The 22,388-nt window shown below is 39.9% G+C and overlaps 1 protein-coding gene across 2 annotated transcripts in view; it reads right to left on the reverse strand.

Moving 5' to 3' along the window:
- The window catches only part of BLVRA (biliverdin reductase A), a 61,609-nt gene extending 55,000 nt beyond the window's left edge, over nucleotides 1-6,609 (reverse strand). The window contains exon 1 of one of the 2 annotated variants that reach the window (XM_036328937.1): nucleotides 6,451-6,609. The gene's annotated coding sequence lies outside the window, so the exon portion shown is untranslated. The remainder of the gene's footprint in view (nucleotides 1-6,450) is intronic. The other variant, XM_036328938.1, reaches the window with a different exon arrangement.
- Nucleotides 6,610-22,388: the final 15,779 nt, after the last annotated feature.

The raw sequence follows: 22,388 nt of genomic DNA on the forward strand, positions 1-22,388 counted from the left end.
ACTTACAATAAGAAAATTTAGGTCTGTTTGTTTATTTCAATGGTTTAATGTTTAAATGGTCAAAAAGTTCTGTCATTAACTTGTTCAGTATTCTTATCTATTTTTGCTTGCTCATACTTCCAGATTAATTTTGGAACATCTTTGTCATGTTATCCCAAAATTAATCCACTGGGACTGTGCCTATGATAGCATAATATTTATAAATTAAATTAGGATTCATTAATAATTATTCCTATCTAGAAATATATGGTATGCCTCTCTAGGAGCAGCCTGTTCTTAAAAAAGGAAGAAGGAGAAGGAGGAGGAGGAGGAGAATCATCTTGAGTAATTTCCTGAATTACTACATCATGACAAATGACAGGTCAATCTGCAGTGGTTTACCCGAAAGTTAAAAAAAAAAGTCACCACTGGATGCCAGAAGGATAGTGGCATATGAGGTCCCCATGGGCTCGCTCCTTGAGGTTTCAACAAATTGAACAGCTATAATTCAACAAAGAATTCCCTGCTCAATACACAACATGTCACATTGAAACATCTGAAGGGATTAAGTAAAAAAAAAAAAAATCACAAACACAGACAACAGTTTAGTGATTACCAGAAGGAAAGGGGTAATAAGATGGTAAAGAGGTGATGATACATGGGGACAGAAGGAGACCTGCTTTTGGGTGGTGAACACAAAGTACAGTTGACATATTATAGAACTGTACACTTGAAACTCATATCATTTTATTAACTAATGTCACCCCAATAAATTCAATAAAAAATTTAAAAAATAAACATCTGCAGGTGGGCAAGTGGAAGCAAACTAGGGAGATGGGAAGGGAGAAGAGCTGAGATAATACTAGGGAGGCAGCCTGGGGCTCCCAGCACAGAGCTCACTGCAGGACACACTCAGAGAGGAGAGGAATCAGGTTGCCACTGGCTCTCCCTTCAGCTGGGAGTTGATACAGTGAGTATTTTTGTGGGAGTGGCCAGGACTTTATGCAGCTGAACCCAGTAACCTAGGCAGGGACAAAGCACAGAGATGCAGCCACGGTTATCTGTCAATTCCAGACAGAAAACAAAGCAACAGAACCTGACCCCCTCCCCTCACACTCCCAGAGCCCACCTCCACTCATCTCCCCAGAGACAGAAGCAGACCCTAGAAGAAGCCATATCAGTGAGTCAGGTTGCAAAGCACATTATCTACAAACCTGAGAACTGGTACAAGAGAAACATTTTTCCCTGAGTGATAGGCTAATCCCAATATTGGATGGAAATACAAGGGAGAGGCCACTGATGAATGCCAGTCACCATTACTGGGAAAACAAAACAACAAAGGCACTGTACAGCCATCAGTTCACCCAACCCCCACCCATCCAGCTACACTGCTAACAGCATCTGGCTGCAGGGGATAGCACTGGGATTTCATGGATTTGGAACATTATCACCCACCACTTACCCATGCAGGGTTGGTCCCCTGAGACCAAGACTACCCGAATACAGAGGAGATGCCCACCTTTCCAGGCTACAAGACAGAGACACAATGTTACCTACACGGGAACTCCCAGTAGAATGTCAGCTGATTTCTCAACAGCAACACTTCAGGCCAGAAGGGAGTGGCATGGAGTATACAAAGTAATGAAAACCAGGGGATTGAACCCAAAACTACTCTATCCACCAAGGCTATCATTAAAAAAAATCTAAGGTGAAACAAAGATCTTCGCAGGCAATAAAAGGCTAAAAGAATTTACCACCACCAAACCAGCCCTGCAAGAAATGCTACAGGGACTGATGTAAGAAGAAGAAATAGAGAGGAAGAGAAGAACACAGGTATAAAGATATAAAGAGTAAGAAAGGCAACAAATAAGTATCTATCAATAACAACCTCAAATGTAAATGGCTTAAATGTTCCAATCAAAAGGAAAGGCATAGAATAGATGAATGGATAAGGAAACATGACCCATAAATATGTAGTCCACAAGAAACTCACCTCAGAACCAAAGACTCATACAGAATGAAAATGAAGGGATGGAAAAAAATTTTCCAGGAAAATATTAATGAAAAAAACAAACAACAAATCACTGGGGTATCAATACTCATATCTGACAAAATAGGTTTCAAAGTAAAGGCCACAAGAGACAACGAAGGCCACTTCAAAATACTAAAGGGACCAATACAACAAGAGGATATAGTAACTCTGGTAAACATATATCAAAATATATTTTAAATCTCCTGGAGGATTTTAAAGGAGAGATGGACAGCAATAAAGTCATAGTAGGAGACTTCAACACCCCACTGACATCATTGGATAAAGATCTAAATCAACAGAGAAACAGTAATCCTAAATGACATACTAGATCAGATGGAATTAATTGACATTTACAGAACATATCACCCTAAGGCAATAGGGTGTACACATTCTTCTCAAGTGTACATGGGACATTTTCAAAGACAGCCCAGCCAGTATGGCTCAGTGATTAAGCATGACCTATGAACCAGAAGGTCATCGTTCTATACCCGGTCAGGGCATATGCCCAAGTTGCGGGCTTGATCCCCAGTGTGGGGTGTGCAGGAGGCAGCCGATCAATGATTCTCTCTCATCATTGATATTTCTGTCTCTCTCCCTCTCCCTTCCCCTCTGAAATCAATAAAAATATATATTTTTTAAAAAGACCACATGTTAGACACAAACTAAGTCTCTACAAGTTCAAGAATATTGAAATCATATTAAGCATCTTCTCAGATCACAGTGGCACAAAACTAGAAATCAACTACAATAAAAAACACCCAAAACATTCAAACACATGGAGGCTAAATAGCATGTTATTAAATAATGAGTGGGTTACCAAAGAGATCAAGAAAGAAATGAAAAAAATTTTTGGAAACAAATGAAAATCAACGCACAATAACCCTAAATCTATGGGACACAATGAAAGCAGTCCTGAGAGAGTAGTTCATAGCATTACAGGCCTACCTCAAAAAATAAAAAAAACTTCTAATAAATTATCTAACCCTGCAACTTAAAGAATTAGAAATAAAACAAGAAAAGCCCAGAGTAAGGAAAAGGACGGAAATAAAGATCAGAGTGGAAATAAATGACATAGAGACTAAAAAAAACAAAAAACAAAAACATACAAAAGGTCAATAAAACCAAGAACTAATTCTTTGAAAAGATAAACAAGATGGATGAACATATAGCCAGACTCATCAAGACACAAAGAAAGAGGACCCAAATACACAAAATCAGAAAAGAAAGAGGGGAAGGAATAGCTGACCCCACAGAAATACAAAGGATTGTAAAAAACAACAACAAAAAACTATGAACAACTATATTCCAACAAGCTGGACAACCTGGGCAAAATGAACAAATTCCTAAAAAAATACAACCTTCCAAAACTCAGTCAGGAAGAATCAGAAAACCTGAATAGGCCAATAACTACAAATGAAATTGAAGCGTTAAAAAAACGCTCTGAGGATAAAAGCCCTGATCCAGACGGCTTCACAAGGGAGTTTCACCAAACATTCAAAGAACTAACACCTATCCTCCTCAAACTATTCCAAAAAATCCAAGAGGAAGGAACACTTCCAAGCTCTTTTGTCAAGGCTAACATTAGCCTAATTCCAAAACCAGATAAAGACATTACAAAGAAAGAGAATTACATGGCAATATCCCTGATGAACACAGATGCTAAAATCATCAACAAAATATTAGCAAATCGGACCCAGCAATACATTAAAAAGATCATACACCATGACCAAGTGGGATTTATTCTAGGGATGCAAGGCTAGTACAATCTTCAAAAATCAATGAATGTGATATATCACACTAACAAATCGGAAGACTAACATCACATGATCATATCAATTGATGCAGAAAAAGCATTTGACAAAATCCAACAGTCTTTTTTGAAAAAACTCTAAGTGGGAACAGAGAGATCATACATCAACATAATAAAAGCTTTATATGACAAACCTACAGCCATCATGATACTCAATGAGAAAAAACTAAAACCATTTTCCCTAAGAACAAGAACAAGACAAGGATGTCTGCTTTCACCATTCTTATTCAAGATAGTACTGGAAAACCTAGCCATGGTGATCAGACAAGAAGAAAAAATAAAAGGCATACAAATTGAAAAGGAGAGCATAAAACTGTCATTATTCACAGATGACATAACAGACCACCAATAAACTACTAGATTTAATAAATGAATTGGCAATATAGCAGGATACAAAATCAATACCCAGAAATCAATGGCATTTTTATATGCCAATAATAAACTCTCAGCAAAATAAACTAAAAAAAATCCCATTTATCATTGCAACAAAAAATTAAGATACTTAGGAATAAATTTAATCAAGGAGGTAAAAGACCTGTACTCAGAAAACTACAGGACATTGAAAAAAAGAGATAGAAGAAGACATAAACAAGTGGAAGAATATACCATGTTCATGGATTGGTAGAATTAATATCATTAAAATATCCATTCTACCCAAAGCAATCTATAGATTCAATGCAATCCCTATTAAAATACCAATGGCATATTTCACAGATCTAGAACAAACTCTCCAAAAATTTATACGGAACCAAAAAAACAAACAAACAACAAACAAACAAACAAAAACAACTGCAAATAGCTGCAGCAATCCTGAGAAAGAAGAACAAAGTTGGAGAGATCACATTACCAGATATTAAGCTGTATTACAAAGCCACTGTCCTCAAAACAACCTGGTACTGGCACAAGAACAGGAATACAGATCAATTGAACAGAACAGAGAACCCAAAAATTGAGTTATTATTCTCAATTACTATTTGACACTGGAGGGAAGAGCATACAATGGAGTCAAGACAGTCTCTTAAATAAATGTGCTGAGAAAATTGGACAGGTACATGCAAAAAAAAAGAAAAAAGAAAAGAATCTAGACCACCTACTTACACCATACACAAGAATAAATTAAAAAATGGATGAAAGACCTAAATGTAAGTCGTGAAACCATAAAAATCCTAGAAAAAAATATAGGCAGAAAAATCTCAGCCGTCTCTTCTCATAGCAATATATTTGCAGATACTCCCATGACAAAGGAAACTAAGGAGAAAATAGACAAATGGGCTACATCAAAATGAAAAGCTTCTGCACATCAAAAGTAACCATCAACAAAGTGAAAAGAGAGCCCACTGCATGGGAGAACATCTTTGCCAATGATACATCTGATAAGGTGTTAACTTCCTAAATATATAAGGAACTCATATAACTTAACAAAAGGAAGACAAACAATCCCATAAAAAATGGGCAAGGGACCTAAATAGACACTTCTCCCGAAGTGTATATACAAAATGCCAAAATACTAACAGGGGTGGGCAACCTTTTTGTGAGTGCGTGCCAAAACCAGCAAAATCTCTGACTCAAAATTATTCTGCGTGCCAACCCTAATTTTTTGAGAACATGTTATGCCTACTTGATATCTCTTCAGGTGTACGTATGTGAAGAACCTTGAAGAAATAATAAAATTCATTCGAGCGACAAAAACAGTATATGATGATGAAAAATACATTTATTTTTTAATGTATACATGTACACTGATAGTCCGACAGAAAACTTTATGACTCTGTTCGATATTATCAGTGGAACTTTTGCTGCTGCATCACTGATGACAGAGATTTTACATCAGGTTTATATTTCATGACCTTCAGAGATATGCACGAGCTACTACTTTCATCCACCAGGCTACTCCTATTATGAGACTTAACAAAATTCATCACTAAAAAAAAAAAAAAAAAAATTCATCACTGAAAACAAAGGTTCACAATTGTAAATGGAAGATTAAAAGAGAGGGTTTCCCGTCCCAGCAAAAGTTACTGGCGTGCCATATTTGGCACGCGTGCCAGGGGCTGCCCACCCCTGACCTAGGCTATACAAGGACACAGCAACTGAGTTATGTCTACATAAGAACAAACCATAAACATTTTGTAAATGAAATATAGATTTAATTTTTCAAATAGTTTGTCTTTTGTTTACTTTAGAAAGTGCTTCCCTGGGGGAGCAAGTCTTATTTTTGTTTCTAATGTGGAAAGACACATTTTTTTCTTAATATTTTTATTATTTCAGAGAGGAAGGGAGAGGGGGGGAGAGAGAAACATCAACGATGAGAGGGAATCATTGATGGGCTGCGTCCTGCACGCCCCCGACTGGGGATGGAGCCCACAACCCGGCATTTGCCTTTGGCTGGAATCGAACCCGGGACCCTTCAGTCCGCAGGCCCACGCTCTCTCCACTGAGCCAAACCCGCTAGGAGCAGGGAGCACGCCTCGATCCCAGGCTGCCAGGCCCATGCGAGGGCTGCACCAGAGGCTCCAGGCCGAGGCCGCCCGCTCCCGGCAGCGCGGGTCTCCCGCTGGCATAGTTTCCAGGTGCTGCCCGGAGGGTCTGTAAAGCCACAGAGACCCCCACGCCCCTGCAAGTGCCTTACCTGCCCTGGGCGCAAAGCTCCAGCTTTTCCAGCAGCTCCCAGGCTCCGTCCGCCGCTGCCCCCGCGAACTGGCCGGAGCCGACTGGGATTGGCCGCCTGCGTGGAGGAGGTGGGGCCCGGCCCGGGGAAGGGAAAGCAGGGAACCGGGAGAGGAGGGGACCCGCCCACGCCCAGCTCTGTGCAGGGACTTGCAGGGCTGAGGGCTGCGCGCTGCTCTGTGAGCACTGCTCCTAGCTGTGCCGCTGCCCTGTTCCCTGCGCCCTGCTGGGCAGCAGCGAGTGGCAGTGGCTGTTAAACAGCAAAGTTTTAACTCCCAAGCCTGAAAGGTTTTGTTTTTTTGTTTTTTTAAAGAAAGAGTTACGCCATTGCTAGCAAAACAAAAAAAGAAAAGAAAAAGGACCGGTCCTGCCCTGGCCGGTTTGTCACTGTGGTTAGTCTGTGAGCCTGAGGGCTAAAGGGTCACGGGATTCAATTCCTGGTCAAGGGCATGTGCGCAGGAGGCAAGCAGCTGATCTCTCTCTCTCTCCTTTGCTTAGTTCATACCTAGAGATTTTATTCTTTTGGTTGCAATTGCAAATGATTTTTCTTTCATTTTGTTTTGTTTTTTGAAATGTTATTGTAAGTATATAGGAACATAATAGATTTTTATACATTGCTTTGGTGTCCTGCAAATTTACTGTATTTATTTCTAGTAATTTTTTGGTGAAGTTTTTACGGTTCTCTATATGAAACATCATGTCATCTTCAAAAAGTGATCATTTTACTTCTTCATTCTCAATCTGGATGCTTTTCATTTCGTTCTCTTCCCTAATGTCTCTGGCCATGACTTCCAATACTATGTTGAATAACAGTGGTGAGAGTGGGCATCCTTTCTTGTTCCTAACCTTAGAGGAAAAGCTTTCAGCTACTCAATATTCAGTACACAAGTTGCGGGTTTGCCATAGATAGCCCCTATTATGTTGAGGTAAGTTTATTTTTTCTTGGAGGTACTTGTATTCTATACCCATTCTATTAAGTGTTTTAATTATAAATGGATGTTGCATCTTTTTCAAATGCTTTTGTTGCACCTATTGATAAGATCATATGATTTTTATTTTTACTCTGTTAAGGTGGTATATTACAATGACAGATTTGCATATGTGTTTTTTTCCTGTGAAGGTGAATTCGTTTTAAAAATTATTATTTGTATTGTTGAAAGTATTACAGATGTCCCCTTTTTTCTCCTATAGACCTCTCCACCCTACCCCCACCTTCTCCTCAGGCTTCTGCGGCTCCCGGCAGGCTTCCACCACACTATTGTCTGTCCATGGGTTATGCATATATGTGTATAAGTTCTTTGGTTAAACTCTTCCCAGTTGCCCCCTTCCTTCTGAAATTAGTCTACTGCATACTTTCATGTCTCTGGATCTGTTTTGTTCATCACTTTATTTTATTCATTAGATTCCACACATGAGTGAGATCATGTGATACTTGTCTTTCTCTAACAGGCTTACTTAGCTTAGCACAATACTCTCCAGGTCCCTTCATGTTGTCTCAAAGGATAATAGATCCTCCTTTTTTACAGCTGCGTGGTATTACACTTTGTGAATGTACCACATCTTTTTTATCCACTCATCTACTGATGGGCACTTGGGCTGTTTCCAGATCTTACCTATTGTAAATAGCACTGCTCTGAACATGGAGGTGCATATATTCTTTGTGATTGGTGTTTCTGGTTTCTTAGGATATATTCCTAAACGTGGGATCTCTGGGTCAAATGGCAGTTCCATTTTTAATTTTTTGAGGAAACTCTACACTGTTTTCCATAGTGGTTGTACCAGTCTACATTCCCATCGGCAGTGTACTAGGGTTCACTTTTCTCCACATCCTCGCCAGCACTTGTTTTTTTTGTTGTTGTTGTTGTTGGTACTAGCCATTCTGGCAGGTTTGAGTTGATAGTTCATTGTCATTTTAATTTGCATCTCTCTGATGATCAGTGACTTTGAGTCTTTTTTCACTTGTCTCTTGGACATCTTTATGTCCTCTTTGGAGAAGTGTCTATGCAGGTCATTTGCCCATTCTTTAATTGGATTGTTACTTTCCTGGTGGTGAGTTGTTTAAGTTCTTTATATGGTTTGGAATTAACCCCTTATCAGATATTCATTGGCAAATATGTTCTCCCATGCAGTGGAATCCCTTTTCATTTTGTTGATGGTTTCTTTTGCTGTGCAGAAGCTTTTTATTTTGACGTAGTCCCATTTGTTTGATTTTTCCTTTGTTTCCCTTGCCCAAGGAGATGTATCTGCAAGTACTAGTATATTGCTATGAGAGATTTCTGAGATTTTGCCACCTATGTTTTTTTCTAGGATTTTTCACGACTTACATTTAAGTTTTTTTGGTTTTTTTAAAAATCCATTTTGAGCTTATTCTCCTGTATGGTGTAAGTTGGTGGTTTCATTTTATTTTATTTTATTTTTTTGCATATACTTGTTTAATTTTCCCAACACCATTTATTGAAGAGATTGTCTTTATTCCATTGTTCTTGCCTCCTTTGTCAAATATTAATTGAGTGTAATGGCTTGGGTCAATTTCTGAGTTCTCTGTTTTGTTCCATTTACACATATGCCTGTTCTTATGCCGGGCTGTTTTGATTAGAATGGTTTTGTAGTGTATAAGTTTGATATCTGGTATTGTACTCCTTCCTACTTTATTATTCTTTCTCAAGATTGCTGCGGCTTCAGGGTCTCTTTGGGTTTCATATACATTTTTGAAGTATTTGTTCTAGATCTGTGAAATATGCTGTTGATACTTTAATGGGAGTTGCTGAATTTATAGATTGAATTTATAGATTGCTTTGGATAGTATGGCCATTTTAATAATGTTAATTCTTCTAATTATGAACACAGTATACTCTTCCATTTGTTTATACCTTCCTCTATTTCTTTTTTCAGTGCCTTACAGTTTTCTGAGTACAGGTTGTTTATCTCTTGGGTTAAGTTTTTTCCAAGTTATCTTTTTTTGTTGTTGTTGGGCTGTCAAATAGGTTTGTTTTTAGTTTCACCTTCTGAGAGTTCATTATTGGTGTATAAAAATATCAATTTCTAGATGTTAATTTTGTATCCTGCTACATTGTAGAATTCATTTATTAAACTTAGTAGTGTTTTGGTGGAGTCTTAAGGGTTTTCTATGTACAATATGTCATCTACAAATAATGACAGTTTTACATCCTCTTTTCCAATTTGGGTGCCTTTTATTTTTTCTTCTTGACTGATCACTGTGGCTAAGACTTCCAGTACTGTACTCTATAATAAAAGCCTAATATGCTAAGTGTCCGGTCATCTGGTTGTCCAGTAGACTGGTCAACCAATCAAAGCATAATATGCTAATGATATGGTAAGGCTGCTCAACCACTCGCTATGATGTGCACGGACCACCAGGGACCAGACTGTTGACTGGTAGGTTAGCTTGCTGCATGGGTTGGGCTGATCAGGACTGAGCGAGACGGGCTGGACACCCCCTGGAGCCCTCCTGCAGCCCTTCCCCAGCTGGCCAACCTCCCGCATCCCTCCCTGTTGGCCCTGATTGCCCCGATTGGGACTGGGTGAGATGAGGCCAGACATGCCCTGGAGCCCTTCCATGGTTCCTTCCTGGCCCCGATCATGCACCAATGGTATTCCTTGGCCTTGCCTGCACCCTCTCTCAATCTGGGACCCCTCGGGGGATGTTGGAGAGCAGGTTTCAGCCCAATCCCAGCAGACCAGGCTGAGGGACCCCACTGGTGCACGAATTCGTGCACCGGGCCTCTAGTGTTGAAAAGATTGGTGAAAGCAGACATCCCTATGTTGTTCCTAGTCTTATGAGGAATGTTTTTAATTTTTTCCCAGTGAGTATGATGTTGGCTATGGGTTTGTCATGTATGGGCTTTATTATGTTGAGGTGTGAGCCCTCTATTTACTCTTTACTAAGAGTTGATCAGCACACACACAGGGTGGCATTTGTGTTTGCCATGGATCAGATGTGTGCCAGGCAGGAGATACAGTCCTTTTAGATCCAGCCCAATAACTCTATATGGGAGATCAGAGGAATCCCCTCAGCAAGAAGCTAAAGGTGGCAGTTAGGTTTGTAGAGATTGAGGGAGAAATCACAGTGAATGTGCCTAAGGCAGGAGAATTGCTGGAGAGAGATCCTCTGTGATGGTCATCTCCTAAGAGTGTGAAAATTTTAGAGCAAAATTAATAGAAACTGTTCGATTAGACCTCATTTACTATCCCTTGCCAGTCAGAACGCTTTCAGGATCTCCCTCCTTCACAGAATCAATAAATTGCTTATAAATTCATTTTGCTTTACTGTAGAAAGTTTTTAATTGACAGACATTTTTTTCCCTGCATTTTGTTCCATCCAAATGCCAAGACCTATTTGATTTTTAAGACTCAGAGATGATGACTCCTATCTCTGGGTCCTTACCAAATGCAGAATCACATGATCCGGTGGTTAAAGATGGAAAACTTCTATTTAAATTACTCAGTTTTATATTTCTCTGTCATCCTCAATTTAAAAAAGGTTCCTGTAGCCTTAGCCCCACCATGATAACTTCATTTTAGAGCAGATCAAGCTCCAGCTCCTTTCCACAAGGACATCTGAATGCGATGTTAAGGCTTTATCACTGTGCGTTAGAATTAGTCTGTGGCTCCATCGAACTTCAGGACAGGTTGAAAAATATAGGCGACCACATAGAATGGTTAGCAGGTATTATTCTCTCTGCCACCCAAGAGCAAAATAAAGTTCACCATTCTACAAATAGTTATTGAACCATACTATGAGCACTGGTGCAGGACATTAGGGAAATGTGTTAAATAAACATTTCTAGATGTCAGTGCGTTGACAGTGTTGTAGTTTAGGAATCATCTCTAATGGAATAAGGAGATTGCAGTATCCAGCATGCATTGCCCTGTCTAGGAACCTCTCTGTGGCGTTACCTGAAGAAGGGGCACTGCACAATATCCTGTAGGTAGGAGTGACCAGCTCAAAAAAAAAAAAAAAAAAAAAAGATGAGTAAATGTGACATTGTCTATAGACACAGAGAAGTTTGAGGACATCAGAAACATATCTACATATTCTAAAATTTTGAATATGGGGGGCACACAGCTGAAAATGGATTACCAGGTTCTCTTATACAGGAAAGCATCCTTGCATACTGAGAGAGCTGCACCTGGATCCCCTTTAAAATTTGGAGTGACTCCTCACTTCCAAGGTAATACTGCTCAGGAAAACCAACTTCCTTTTAGTAAAAAAACAAAAACAAAAAAACACACAGTGATCTAATATGCTATTTAAGTTGCCTACCCAGGAAAATGATTCAGCTATCTGCTCATCATTTGCCTTTCCACCCCTGTGAGAGGGAGAGAGGTTCTTGGGGTACCGCTGGAATAAGCATTTCCAGAGGCCCCCACAGGATGATGAGATATGGTAGGAAGCTTTATTTTCATGAAATTACATTCCTGGGTTTCCAAAGTCCCATATCCCTTTGTCCAGTCATAGAAGTGCAGCTGGGGTTTCAGTAGAGCTAGAAACAAAGCCAGTGTCCAGAGTTTCCTTTGCATGTTGGAGCCGGGTCCAGTTAGTCCATTGTGTGTGGGGTCCACATGGCCATGGGCCATGTGTGCAAATACAGGAAGGCGCACCCCAATCAATAAGAGTCCCAAGAGCATAAGAGGAACCAAGAGAGTGAACTCCTTTGTTTTCAGGGATGGGGAATGTCTGGCTCGCAGGCCATATAAGGCCCTCGAAATCATTTGGTCTGGCCCTGCCATGGCGTTAGGGGTGAGTTAATTAAATGTTTGACCAATTATAGCAGGCTAATTTTTAAGTTGATAATTTTGCATAACCCTTGAATGATATTATAAATATCCAAATGGGCCTTGGCAGAAAAAAGTTTCCCCACCCATGGTTTAGAGGATTAGATATCCCCAAATCCATGCCCTTGCGGTGGCCACACTCATTCTGGCCAATAATCTGTTCCCAGGTATGGCTGACAGACAAGTGCCTTCCTGATGTCACCCCAACTTCAGTGGCCATGCCTCTGTTCTCCTCCCTGTCCAGTCCCTTGCCCCAGGGATCTGCGGGGAACAGAGCAGTAGCTCCTGGGGGAGTGTAAAGCTTTAGCTTCCCGGTGGAGCTGCCTACATAATATGTTTATAATATTTGACCTTTTCTTTGCTCCTTCCCTGTTATTAATAACTAGATTAATTACAATGGTATTAATTAGAGTAGGCTCTAATAAAGTATCACTGGAGTTCTTATAGGAAAAATAATTGAACAGACGGGAAGACAGACATATAAAGACAGAGAATTAAAGTGCTGCAGCCACAAGCCAAGGAACACCAAAGATTTCTGGCAAACTATCTGGAGCTAGTAGGAGACAAGGAAAAATACTTCCTCTACAAGTTTTATGGGGAACGTGGCCCTAATGATACCTTGATTTCAGACTTCTAGTCATAACTATGAATCAGGAAATTTATGTTTTTCCAAGCCACTCAGTTTGTGGTACTTTGTTATGGCAGCCACACAAAACTAATGTCAGGGGGCAGAAAGAGAACAGTGGGGACTAGCTATAATTATAAGAAGTATTCATCATGCTCTGTTAACCATGATTGCTCTGTTCTGATTAGAGAAGCACATTCTAACCTGGCTGAGAGTTGTGTGCCCCGGGACATGGGAGCTAACATCGAAATGCAGTCCACCTTCCTTTCCCAAGAACTGCCTATCATCATGGAAAGATTAACAACCATGTGGTCAAAATAATCTGATCCCGGAGGTGCCTACTCTTTGCCCGCCTTTTACTACCCCCACCTGCATTGCCTGTAACCTGTAACCACCCTGCCTACCTCTCTATGCCTGTAATTCCTGCTTTTCCATGTAATCTTTGTCCGTCTACCCAATGTAAGCAGCTGGTTTATGGGGAGGGGTAGAGCAGATTTTTGTGGATGACCTACTGCTTTCCCATACTATTGGCATTATTGGAATAAACACTCATATTTGATTCGACCCTGTCTTTGCTTAATTGGCTCAAGTAATGACAGGCAGCCCAGACCCATTGGTTGTCTGGTTTCACTAATACATCTGGTTATGCCAATGCCAAGTATATTAGTTTTTGTAATTAACTAATTTAAGTAAATATATAAACCAAATAATTAATGCAAAAACCAACACCATTTGCTATTGATTTAAATATGGGCAAGGAACTGTAAACTACTGGAAGAAAAAATATTGGGTTCTGCATTCAAATTGCTTTGAAAGTATCTTAAAGTTCTCCTTTAAAGAAAAAAAAATACCTAAAAGTTTTTCATGAAGCCTGGCATGGTTCATGCAAGAAAGATGACATGAAACTCTAATCATCAGTCACACACTCAAATGAATGCCTTGAACCTACAGAAAAGATTGGCAAACAAATAAACATTTGTTTTTTAAGTGAAAATGTGAGATATGTGCATATTATTTTAAATTAATTATCCACTTGATTTTTTTGGTTAATTGATTATTTATATGCAGATTACATAAGTAAAAGGGCTTTTATACTACATTGTGGGGGGTGTTTGTAACTAGATATGACCTTAAAACTTCATTCAGTGAGCTGTGCATCTGTGCAAGGTACCAAATTTTTCTAAGTTTTATTTATCTCATTTAGAATGAGAATAATAATACCTATGACACACAAGTGCTTTGAAATTAAATGATATAATGTAGTTAAAGTGGTTAGCAGTATTAAATATTTTTCTGTTGAATGTGGGAGAAAATTCAATCTACCAGGGTTTAAATGAAAGAATGTCTATTGGTTTGTGACATTAACAAAATTCTAGGGGTAGTGTTGGTTTCAGGCACAGCTGGACTCAATTCTGTAAGTAAAGTCCCAGAACCTGGTTCTCTATGTCTGTCAACCACTCCTCCTTGGCTCAATCCTTGAACAGAATATCTTTGATGGCCACAACAGGCATTTTTTCACATCCTCCCAAGTTCAAAAACAGTGACCAAGAATACTTGCTTTACTCTCAGAGCCCTGTGAAGTCCTCGAATCTGTGTAGATTATGTACCTATCTCTGGGTTAATCATTACCCCAAAGGAATGCAGTAATTTGATTTGGGAGGACTAGGTATAAAGCATGTGGACTGAGTAGGAGGAAGGAGTTCTCTTGAGAGAAAATGGAACAGTACCAAAAGCAGGAGGAGTGAATTTGGGGTAGGTAGAAACACTAAATGTTCATATGCTAGCTGTAAAGATAATGCTTTCTAAACAATCAGCGTTAGCTACCTCATTTCAGTGTTCTGCACCCCTAACCCTTAACTCAGACTTCCTTTTTGGCTCTAGTTAAAGTACTAACTTCATTAGGACAAATGCTCCTGGCATGACTCAGCTCTGCTTTTCCTTCTGCTTTCAGATTCATGGCTGTGACCCCAAATAATCTACCAGACCAACAAGTGGCAAATCTCCTCTGGCCCAGTTCTTCTGCTCTCCAACAGCCTGGCAATGTGCTTAGTCATTCAGACTATTATCAGCCAATCACTGTCACTCACCACTGCCAGTACAGGCCTCTTTCAAGTTTTAAGGTTGCCCTTCTAAGACATTAGGATGTGGTAGAGTACTGTTCCCTTCATAATTTTCATGATTTTGAACATTTAACTCTTATCCTTACCATTTTTCTTGCCAAACTCAAATCTTAATTTTTAAAGTAACATATGGAAATGTATTCATCTGCTATTGCTTTCATTGGAAAACAGGAAATTGTCTACAACTTTCCTTTGAAGTGTTTGCAGTAGATGTTCAGCCAATAATCACAATTAGCTATAAACAGAATGCTGAGGTAGAAAGTACTAATCAACTCCAATATCCATTCTCCTGCTTTTGGTGCCCAAATTTTAGCTGAGTACTTGCTGCCTAGACAGAGTGCATTACCTAGCCATCTTTCCAGCAAGATGTGGTCATGAGAATAAGCCCTAATTGAAAGTACATGAACTGAAGTGACATGTACAATTTCCAAGTCATGTCCTTAGATCACAAAGGCATTCCCTCAACTGCGACATCCTTGGATAGCAGACAGCGTACTTTTTCTGAAAAGGGCCAGATATTAAATATTTAGAGCTTTATGGGCCATATGAGCTCTGTCATAACTGTTCAACTCTATGTTGTTTGGTGAAGACAACCATTGGCAATATGTAAATGAATGGGTGTGGTTGTGTTCCAATACACTTTATTTATAAAAACAGATGGTGAACTATAGGAACATGGTGGCAGGCAGGTCTGGAGTGAGGGTGAGTGTGGAAGTGGGTGAGTGTGGGAGAGGGAGAATGTGTGGGGATGTGAGAGTGGGAGGGCATCTGTTTGTGAGAGCAGGAGCTTAGGGAGGTGACTGGGGTGCCCAGGCAGAAGAAGTGGTGTGCTGCTGGCTGAGCACCTCTCTCCACTTCAAGGGAAGCCTGCCATTTTGAGGGAGCCACAGGGTCCCCCATGGGAGGAGGCTGCGGGGAGTGAACCTAGGCCACTGCTGAGCCCTGAAGCTCCAGGCACACAGACCAGTCATACGAGCTCAGTTAGCCTGAACTGTGAAGGACTGGCTGGCTGGCTTTATTGGCAGTGTGCAGGGCCTGCCCCTGACGAACGGAGCACCCAACCTGCCCAGCCTCCTCCATGGCAGAGCGACAGGCAGGCCCTGCCATTTTTCCTAATGGGGCACCTGACCCAACTCCTCCTCGGCAGCAGAGTGCCCAGCTTGCCCCAACACCTCAGTGAGCAGAGTCAGCAACTGGGCGGCCACCTCCTCCACAGGGGAGAGAAAGACCCACCTCCTCAGCATCAGGGTGCTCAGCCTGACTCTGACCTCTGTGAGCAGAGGGGCCAGTCCACCCTACCATAGAGGTGAGGGGGGCTCCTGTCCTGACCCCTGCACCAGCAGAGGAGCACCCAGCCCACCCCACCACCCTGACGCGTGCCCAGGCTGGATACAGGGACCTGCTACCCTGAGCCAGCACGCCTGACCCAGTGCCCCTGGATGACTGGTCCCACCATCTTAACGTGGTGCACTCAGCTCTGCCAGGGTGACCCAAATGCCCCCAGATACAGGGACCTGTCACTGTGACCCACTGTGTCATATGTGGTGCCCCTGGGCAAATGGCCCTTCTGCCTGACACTGCCCAGTAGATGTGACCTGAGGCATACCAGATGCAGGGACATGCTACAGAGACTGGACACACCTAACCTGGTGCCATCAGAAGATCAGACACATTGCTGGAATCTGGTGGGACCAGTCACCTCTGAACACATGGAACAACATGATAAACCCACCCACCTAACCCAGCTCCCCAGACTACTGGACTGCTAAAACGGTAAAACAAAGAAATAACCCCCAAATGAAAGAAAAGGAGGAATTGCCACAAAAGGAACTAAATGAAATGGAGGCAAGTAATTTGTCAGATAAAGAATTTAAAGTAATGGTTATAAAGATGCACAAACATCTGAGTGAGAATTACAAGCAACTTAATGAGAATTAAAGAGAACTGAGTGAGAAGTACACCAACATGAATAAGAATCCAGAGGAAATGAAGAATACCCTGGAAGGATTCAACAGTAGACAAGAAGAAGCTGAGGACATAATCAGCAAGTTAGGAGACAAGGTAGGAAAAAACATCCATTCAGAGCAGCAATTGGGAAAAAATTAAAAAGCAGGAGAGTTTAAGGGAGCTATGGGACAATATGAAATGAAACAACATCAGCATAATAGGGGTGCAAGAAGGAAAAGAAACTGAGCAAGTAATAGAAAAACTGTTTGAAGAAATAATGACAGAAAACTTCCCTGACTTGGGGAAGAAAAAAGTCATACAAGTCCAGGAAGCAGAGTCTCAATCAAGATGAACCCAAAAAAGACCCACACCAAGGCACATCATAATTAAAATGGCAAACATTAAAGACAAAGAAAGAATCTTAAAGGCTATAAGAGATAGACAGAAAGTTACCTACAAGGGAACTCCCAATAGACTACCAGCTGATTTCTCAATAGAAACACATCAGGCCAGAAGGGAGTGGCATGAAGTATATCTATATATATATATAAAAAAAGCTAATATGCAAAGTGTCCCCTTGGGAGTTTGACCAGGAGACTGGAAGTTTGATTGCTTGCTATGACATGCACTGACCACCAGGGGGCGGCACAGAATGAAAGAAGGCCCTGGCCAGCAGCTGGCAGCCAGGGAAAGAAAGCCCCGACCGGAAGCCGGAAGTCCCTGATTGGCCCTGATTGCTGGCCAGGCCTAGGGACCCTACCCATGCATGAATTTCATGCACTAGGCCTCTAGTAAAGTAATGAAAAGCAAGGGACTGAATCCAAGACTTTACTATCCACCAACGCTACCATTCAAAATTGATGGTGAAATCAGGAGCTTCATAGACAAAAAATAAACAAACAAATAAATAAATAAATGGCTAAATGAGTTTATTATCACCAAACCAGGAATGCAAGAAATGCTAAAGGGACTGGTGTAAGAAGAAAAAATAGAAAGAGAGGGAGGAATACAGGCATAAAAACTAAAAATTGCAATAAATAAGTACCTATCAATAATAACCTTAAACATAAATGGATTAAATGATCCAATCAAAAGACATAGGGTAGCTGAATGGATAAGAAAACATGACCCATATATATGCTGTCCACAAGAGACCCACCTCAGAACAAAAGACTCAGACAAAATGAAAGTGAAGGGGTGGAAAATTTTTTCCATGCTAATGGAAACGAAAAAAAAAAAAAAAAAGCAGCAATACTCATACCTGGTATTTGACAAAATAGACTTCAATAATGATTTATGTGATGATAGCCATTGTGGCAGGTGTGAGGTGGTTCCTTATTGTCATTTTGATTTGCATCTCTCTGGTGATTAGTTGCCAGAAGCCAATTCCAGCATGTCATAATTGCAAGAGTTTCATCGAAAGATTGATGGAACTTGGGGACTCAACAGAAGATCAGACACATTGTAGTCACCTTTGGGAATGGCTGATGGCATTTACCCAAACCTGAATAGGATACATTAAATTGATTGTTGGTTGCCAGACAGCTCAGGGCATCTTAATCTACATGTTATTGCCTCCTACTGGCCAAACACCTGAGCAGCCATAGGCTAATTCTTTCATTCTGACAATGCCTCTGTATAGGAAACCCTGACCCTTTGAAGTATATATCTCTGCCTCGCCTCAGGACAAATTGTGTTAATAAAAAGCATGGGGTCCTGAGACAAGGGGATCTTAGATCTTAGTTTCCTTTAAACGAGGCTCCTCTGACCCCTAAATGCCTTTCAAAATTATATTTCGTCTCTGGACTCCTATTTAATCTACGCACAGCCTTCTCCAGATTGCTGAACCCTTCTTGATGCTGGGACAAGAACCCCAGCATTAGTGACTGAGCATTTTTTCATATGCCTTTTGGCCTTTTGTATATCCACTTTGAAGAACTATCTATTTAGGTCTTTTGACCATTTTTAAATTGTATTGTTTTCTTCCTTTTGTTAAATTGTTTTCTTAACTTTGTGCTTTATCTCAGAGTATTTCCTCAGGTGGAAATGTTCTTCCCTTTCTTTGTCTAAATACTGTCATTTTAGGAGATCTTTCTAGCCACTTTAACTTATTTATTACTTTTTCATTGTTTTTTTTTTTTGAGAAATTTATATATCTTAAATCTAATGTGACTCTTCCCCCTTTTTTCTTCTCATAAGTGAATGGTGGTGATGGGGTCCCCTGGAATGAAAAACTCATTACTCCCCCCGCCCCCCCCCCACACACACTCCCCACTCCTCCACCAGGAGCTCCCCTCAGCAATTGCCCCAATTGAACTTCAGTCTCACCCATGGTCATGTTCCCATACTAGAGTGGCCACATCCAATAACCTCTTGCCTCATTTCAGGTATCTTGAAATGGTCATACCATCTTCAGAATTTTAAATGTATGTAGGATCTGTAGTGATAACACCTCTTTCATCCCTCATGTTGTTAATTTGTGTTTTCTTTCTTTCTTTATTAATCTAGCTAGCAATGTATGGATTTTGTTGATATTTCAAAGATCTAATCTTTCGTTTTGTAAACATTCCCTATTATTTGTTTTCTATTTGATTTATTTCTGCTTTTTTCTTTATTATTTCCTTCCTCCTACCTTTTTGGACTTTATTTGCTTTATTTTTTTTCTACCTTCATAAGGTGGAATCTTAGATCATAATTTATACCTTTATTGTTTTTATAATACACATATTTAAAGATCTAAATTACCTCCTAAATATCTCCAAATACTCAGGGTTTCCCCCTATATTTTTCTGTTATTTCTAATTTAATTCTATTATTCTTAGAGACATATTATGCATAATTTCAATCTATTAAAATTTATTGAGATTTATTTCGTAGCGTGGTGATGTTCTATCTCGATGAATAAATCATGTAATCACCATAATGTCTGTGTCTATGAGGGTTTTCTTTTTTTTTTTTATGGGAGAACTAGTGATTTTGATTTGTTTGGAATTAAATCCCTGTATTTCTAAAGTCCCATTTCCCTTAGTCCAGTCATAGAAGAATGTAGCTGGGGTTTAGTAGAGCTAGGCAAAGCCAGTGTCAAGAGTTTCCTTTCCGTGTTGGAGCTGGTCCAGTACATAGCATCAGGCTAGTTGCAGTCCATTAGTCCATTGCATGTGGGTGAATGCCAGGAAGCCAAGCGTGAGCCATGAGCCAAGCATACAAAAAGAACCAAGAGCATAAGAGCACAAGAGAATAAGCTTCTTTGTTTGGGGAATTATGTATCCCAAATCTTCCCGGGGATTGCAGTGGCCATGGCCATTCTGGCCAACCATCTCTATCCTCAGGTGTGATTGTTAGTCAAGTACCTCCCCTAGTCATTCCAACTTTACTGGACATGTGCCTATTTTCCCTTTGTCCAGTCCCCTTCTCCCAATGTTTTGCAGGGAACATGCCTATAATGTCTGGCCTTTCCTTAGTTTTTTTTCCTATATTACTAATAATTAGATAATTACAATGGTATCATTATAATAGATTAAGAACTTGGAAAGATTATTATCTTCCCCAGCTCTTTCCCTGAAACTCAGTTTCTTCTCAAGTTGATTTTTATTTTCCTGCCTTCCTTTTGTTATCTACTCCTCTGTCTTTGAGAAAAATTTAAATTTGAGATTTAAAAATATACAACTAGACCATGATCTCAATTAATTTATTTTTAATTATAAATTTGAGTCCTTTAACATGCTTTATGATTTCTTATTTCTTACTTTGCTTCTATTGCTTCTACCACTTATAGTTTCTTATTCTTTTTAAAATTTTAATTTTGTTTATTGTCGACAGTATTACAGATGTCTCCCCCCCCCCATTTTGCCCCTTTCTACCCAGTCCCGCCCCCTCCCCTTACCCCCTCCCCCAGGTCTTCACCATGCTATTGTCCATGTCCATGGGTTTTGCATATAAGTATATAAGTTCTCTGGTTTCTCTCTCCTATGAGGGTTTTTTTTTCTTTGCTTAATCCCTTCCCCTTTTTCACCCAGTCCCCCAACCGTCCTCCCATCTGACAGCTGTCAGTCTGCTCTCTGTATCTATGAGTCTGTTTCTATTTTGTTAGCTTATTTTGTTCATTAGATTCCACACATAAGTGAAATCATACAGCACTTGTCTTTCTCTGACTGGAATATCTTCATCACTTCATTTAGTTGTCCTCAGAAGCAGCTTTATTTCCTTGTGGTTGGCATGATGGCTTCCAGTGGCAGTGCGGGCTAGACATTTCAATGTCAAGAGGATCTGTTAGAAACTGTCCCCTCAATATGAAATGGAAGATCTTACCTTCAGTCTGATTAAACCAATTGTATCACTTGCCTATCCCTTGACCAATAACCAGTCATTCCCAGAGGAATCCTGTATGGTGACTGGTTTAGAGATCAGTATCATTTTCTGATATTGGGAGTAGGGTGGCTATCTGAACAAAAATGGGTTTTGTTACAAAGATGTCAGAGGGGAATAAATATTGAGTAGACACATAGTAACATTATTTACTATGGAGTGTTTTTTAAACCATATTAAAAATGTAAATAAAACTTTGGCAGGTTAAAGTCCAGTGATAGAAATGTAAATTAAGAGTTTTCAAGCAAATGGTCAGAAAAACCTATTTTATGCTTTCTTATCTACAAAGTAAGTATGTTTCTATTTCTGATATGGTACCAGAGCTAATTGATCTGGGGTTCATTTTCATAAATACTATAAAGTACATCTATACAAAACCTCCTAAGCTTTTGGTTAGTTTATTTATTCTGTAAAATATCAACTTAGTTGTAAGGCATTGCAATCTTTGGAAATTTAAGAAGTCAGTCATCAATGTTGGATCAATGAAGATTACTCAGTGTATACCTATTTTATTTCTTCATTTCCTCTGATGTAAGACACCATTCAGATAGTCCTTATGTTCAAGCAGCTCAAATATGATTAGCTTATATTATTTCTTTGTAAAAGAGCTATTCTGGGAATTCATAGTTTAATGATAGGCCCCCATGATAATGTGCTCAGTTAGCCAATAGATTCCAAAGTGATGGAATATATCAATGACAAACCTATTTGTTGCATGGGAAGAAAATAATAGAACTTCTATTCATATTTTTATCTCATCCTTTTAAAGTTCTATATCTTAGGACAGTTTTATAGTATGCATAATATATCAACACCACACAGAGTACGTGTATGCAATCTAATTTTTTCCTAGTATAGGTGTGTGGTTTGAAGAGTGAACTGGATTAGTCTGGTTTTGGAACACAATTTAGGTGACCTATCAGTCCCGAGGCTCGTTGCTTCATGGAGGGAAGGTATTTGGACTTCAAGCTTGACACGAAAAAAGTAAATGATAATAACAACGATTATGATGATCATGGAACTGTAATCGGAACCAAGGTTTAGCTG

Source organism: Myotis myotis, unplaced genomic scaffold (genome assembly GCF_014108235.1).
Source record: "Myotis myotis isolate mMyoMyo1 unplaced genomic scaffold, mMyoMyo1.p scaffold_m19_p_11, whole genome shotgun sequence".
Lineage (NCBI taxonomy): Eukaryota > Metazoa > Chordata > Mammalia > Chiroptera > Vespertilionidae > Myotis > Myotis myotis.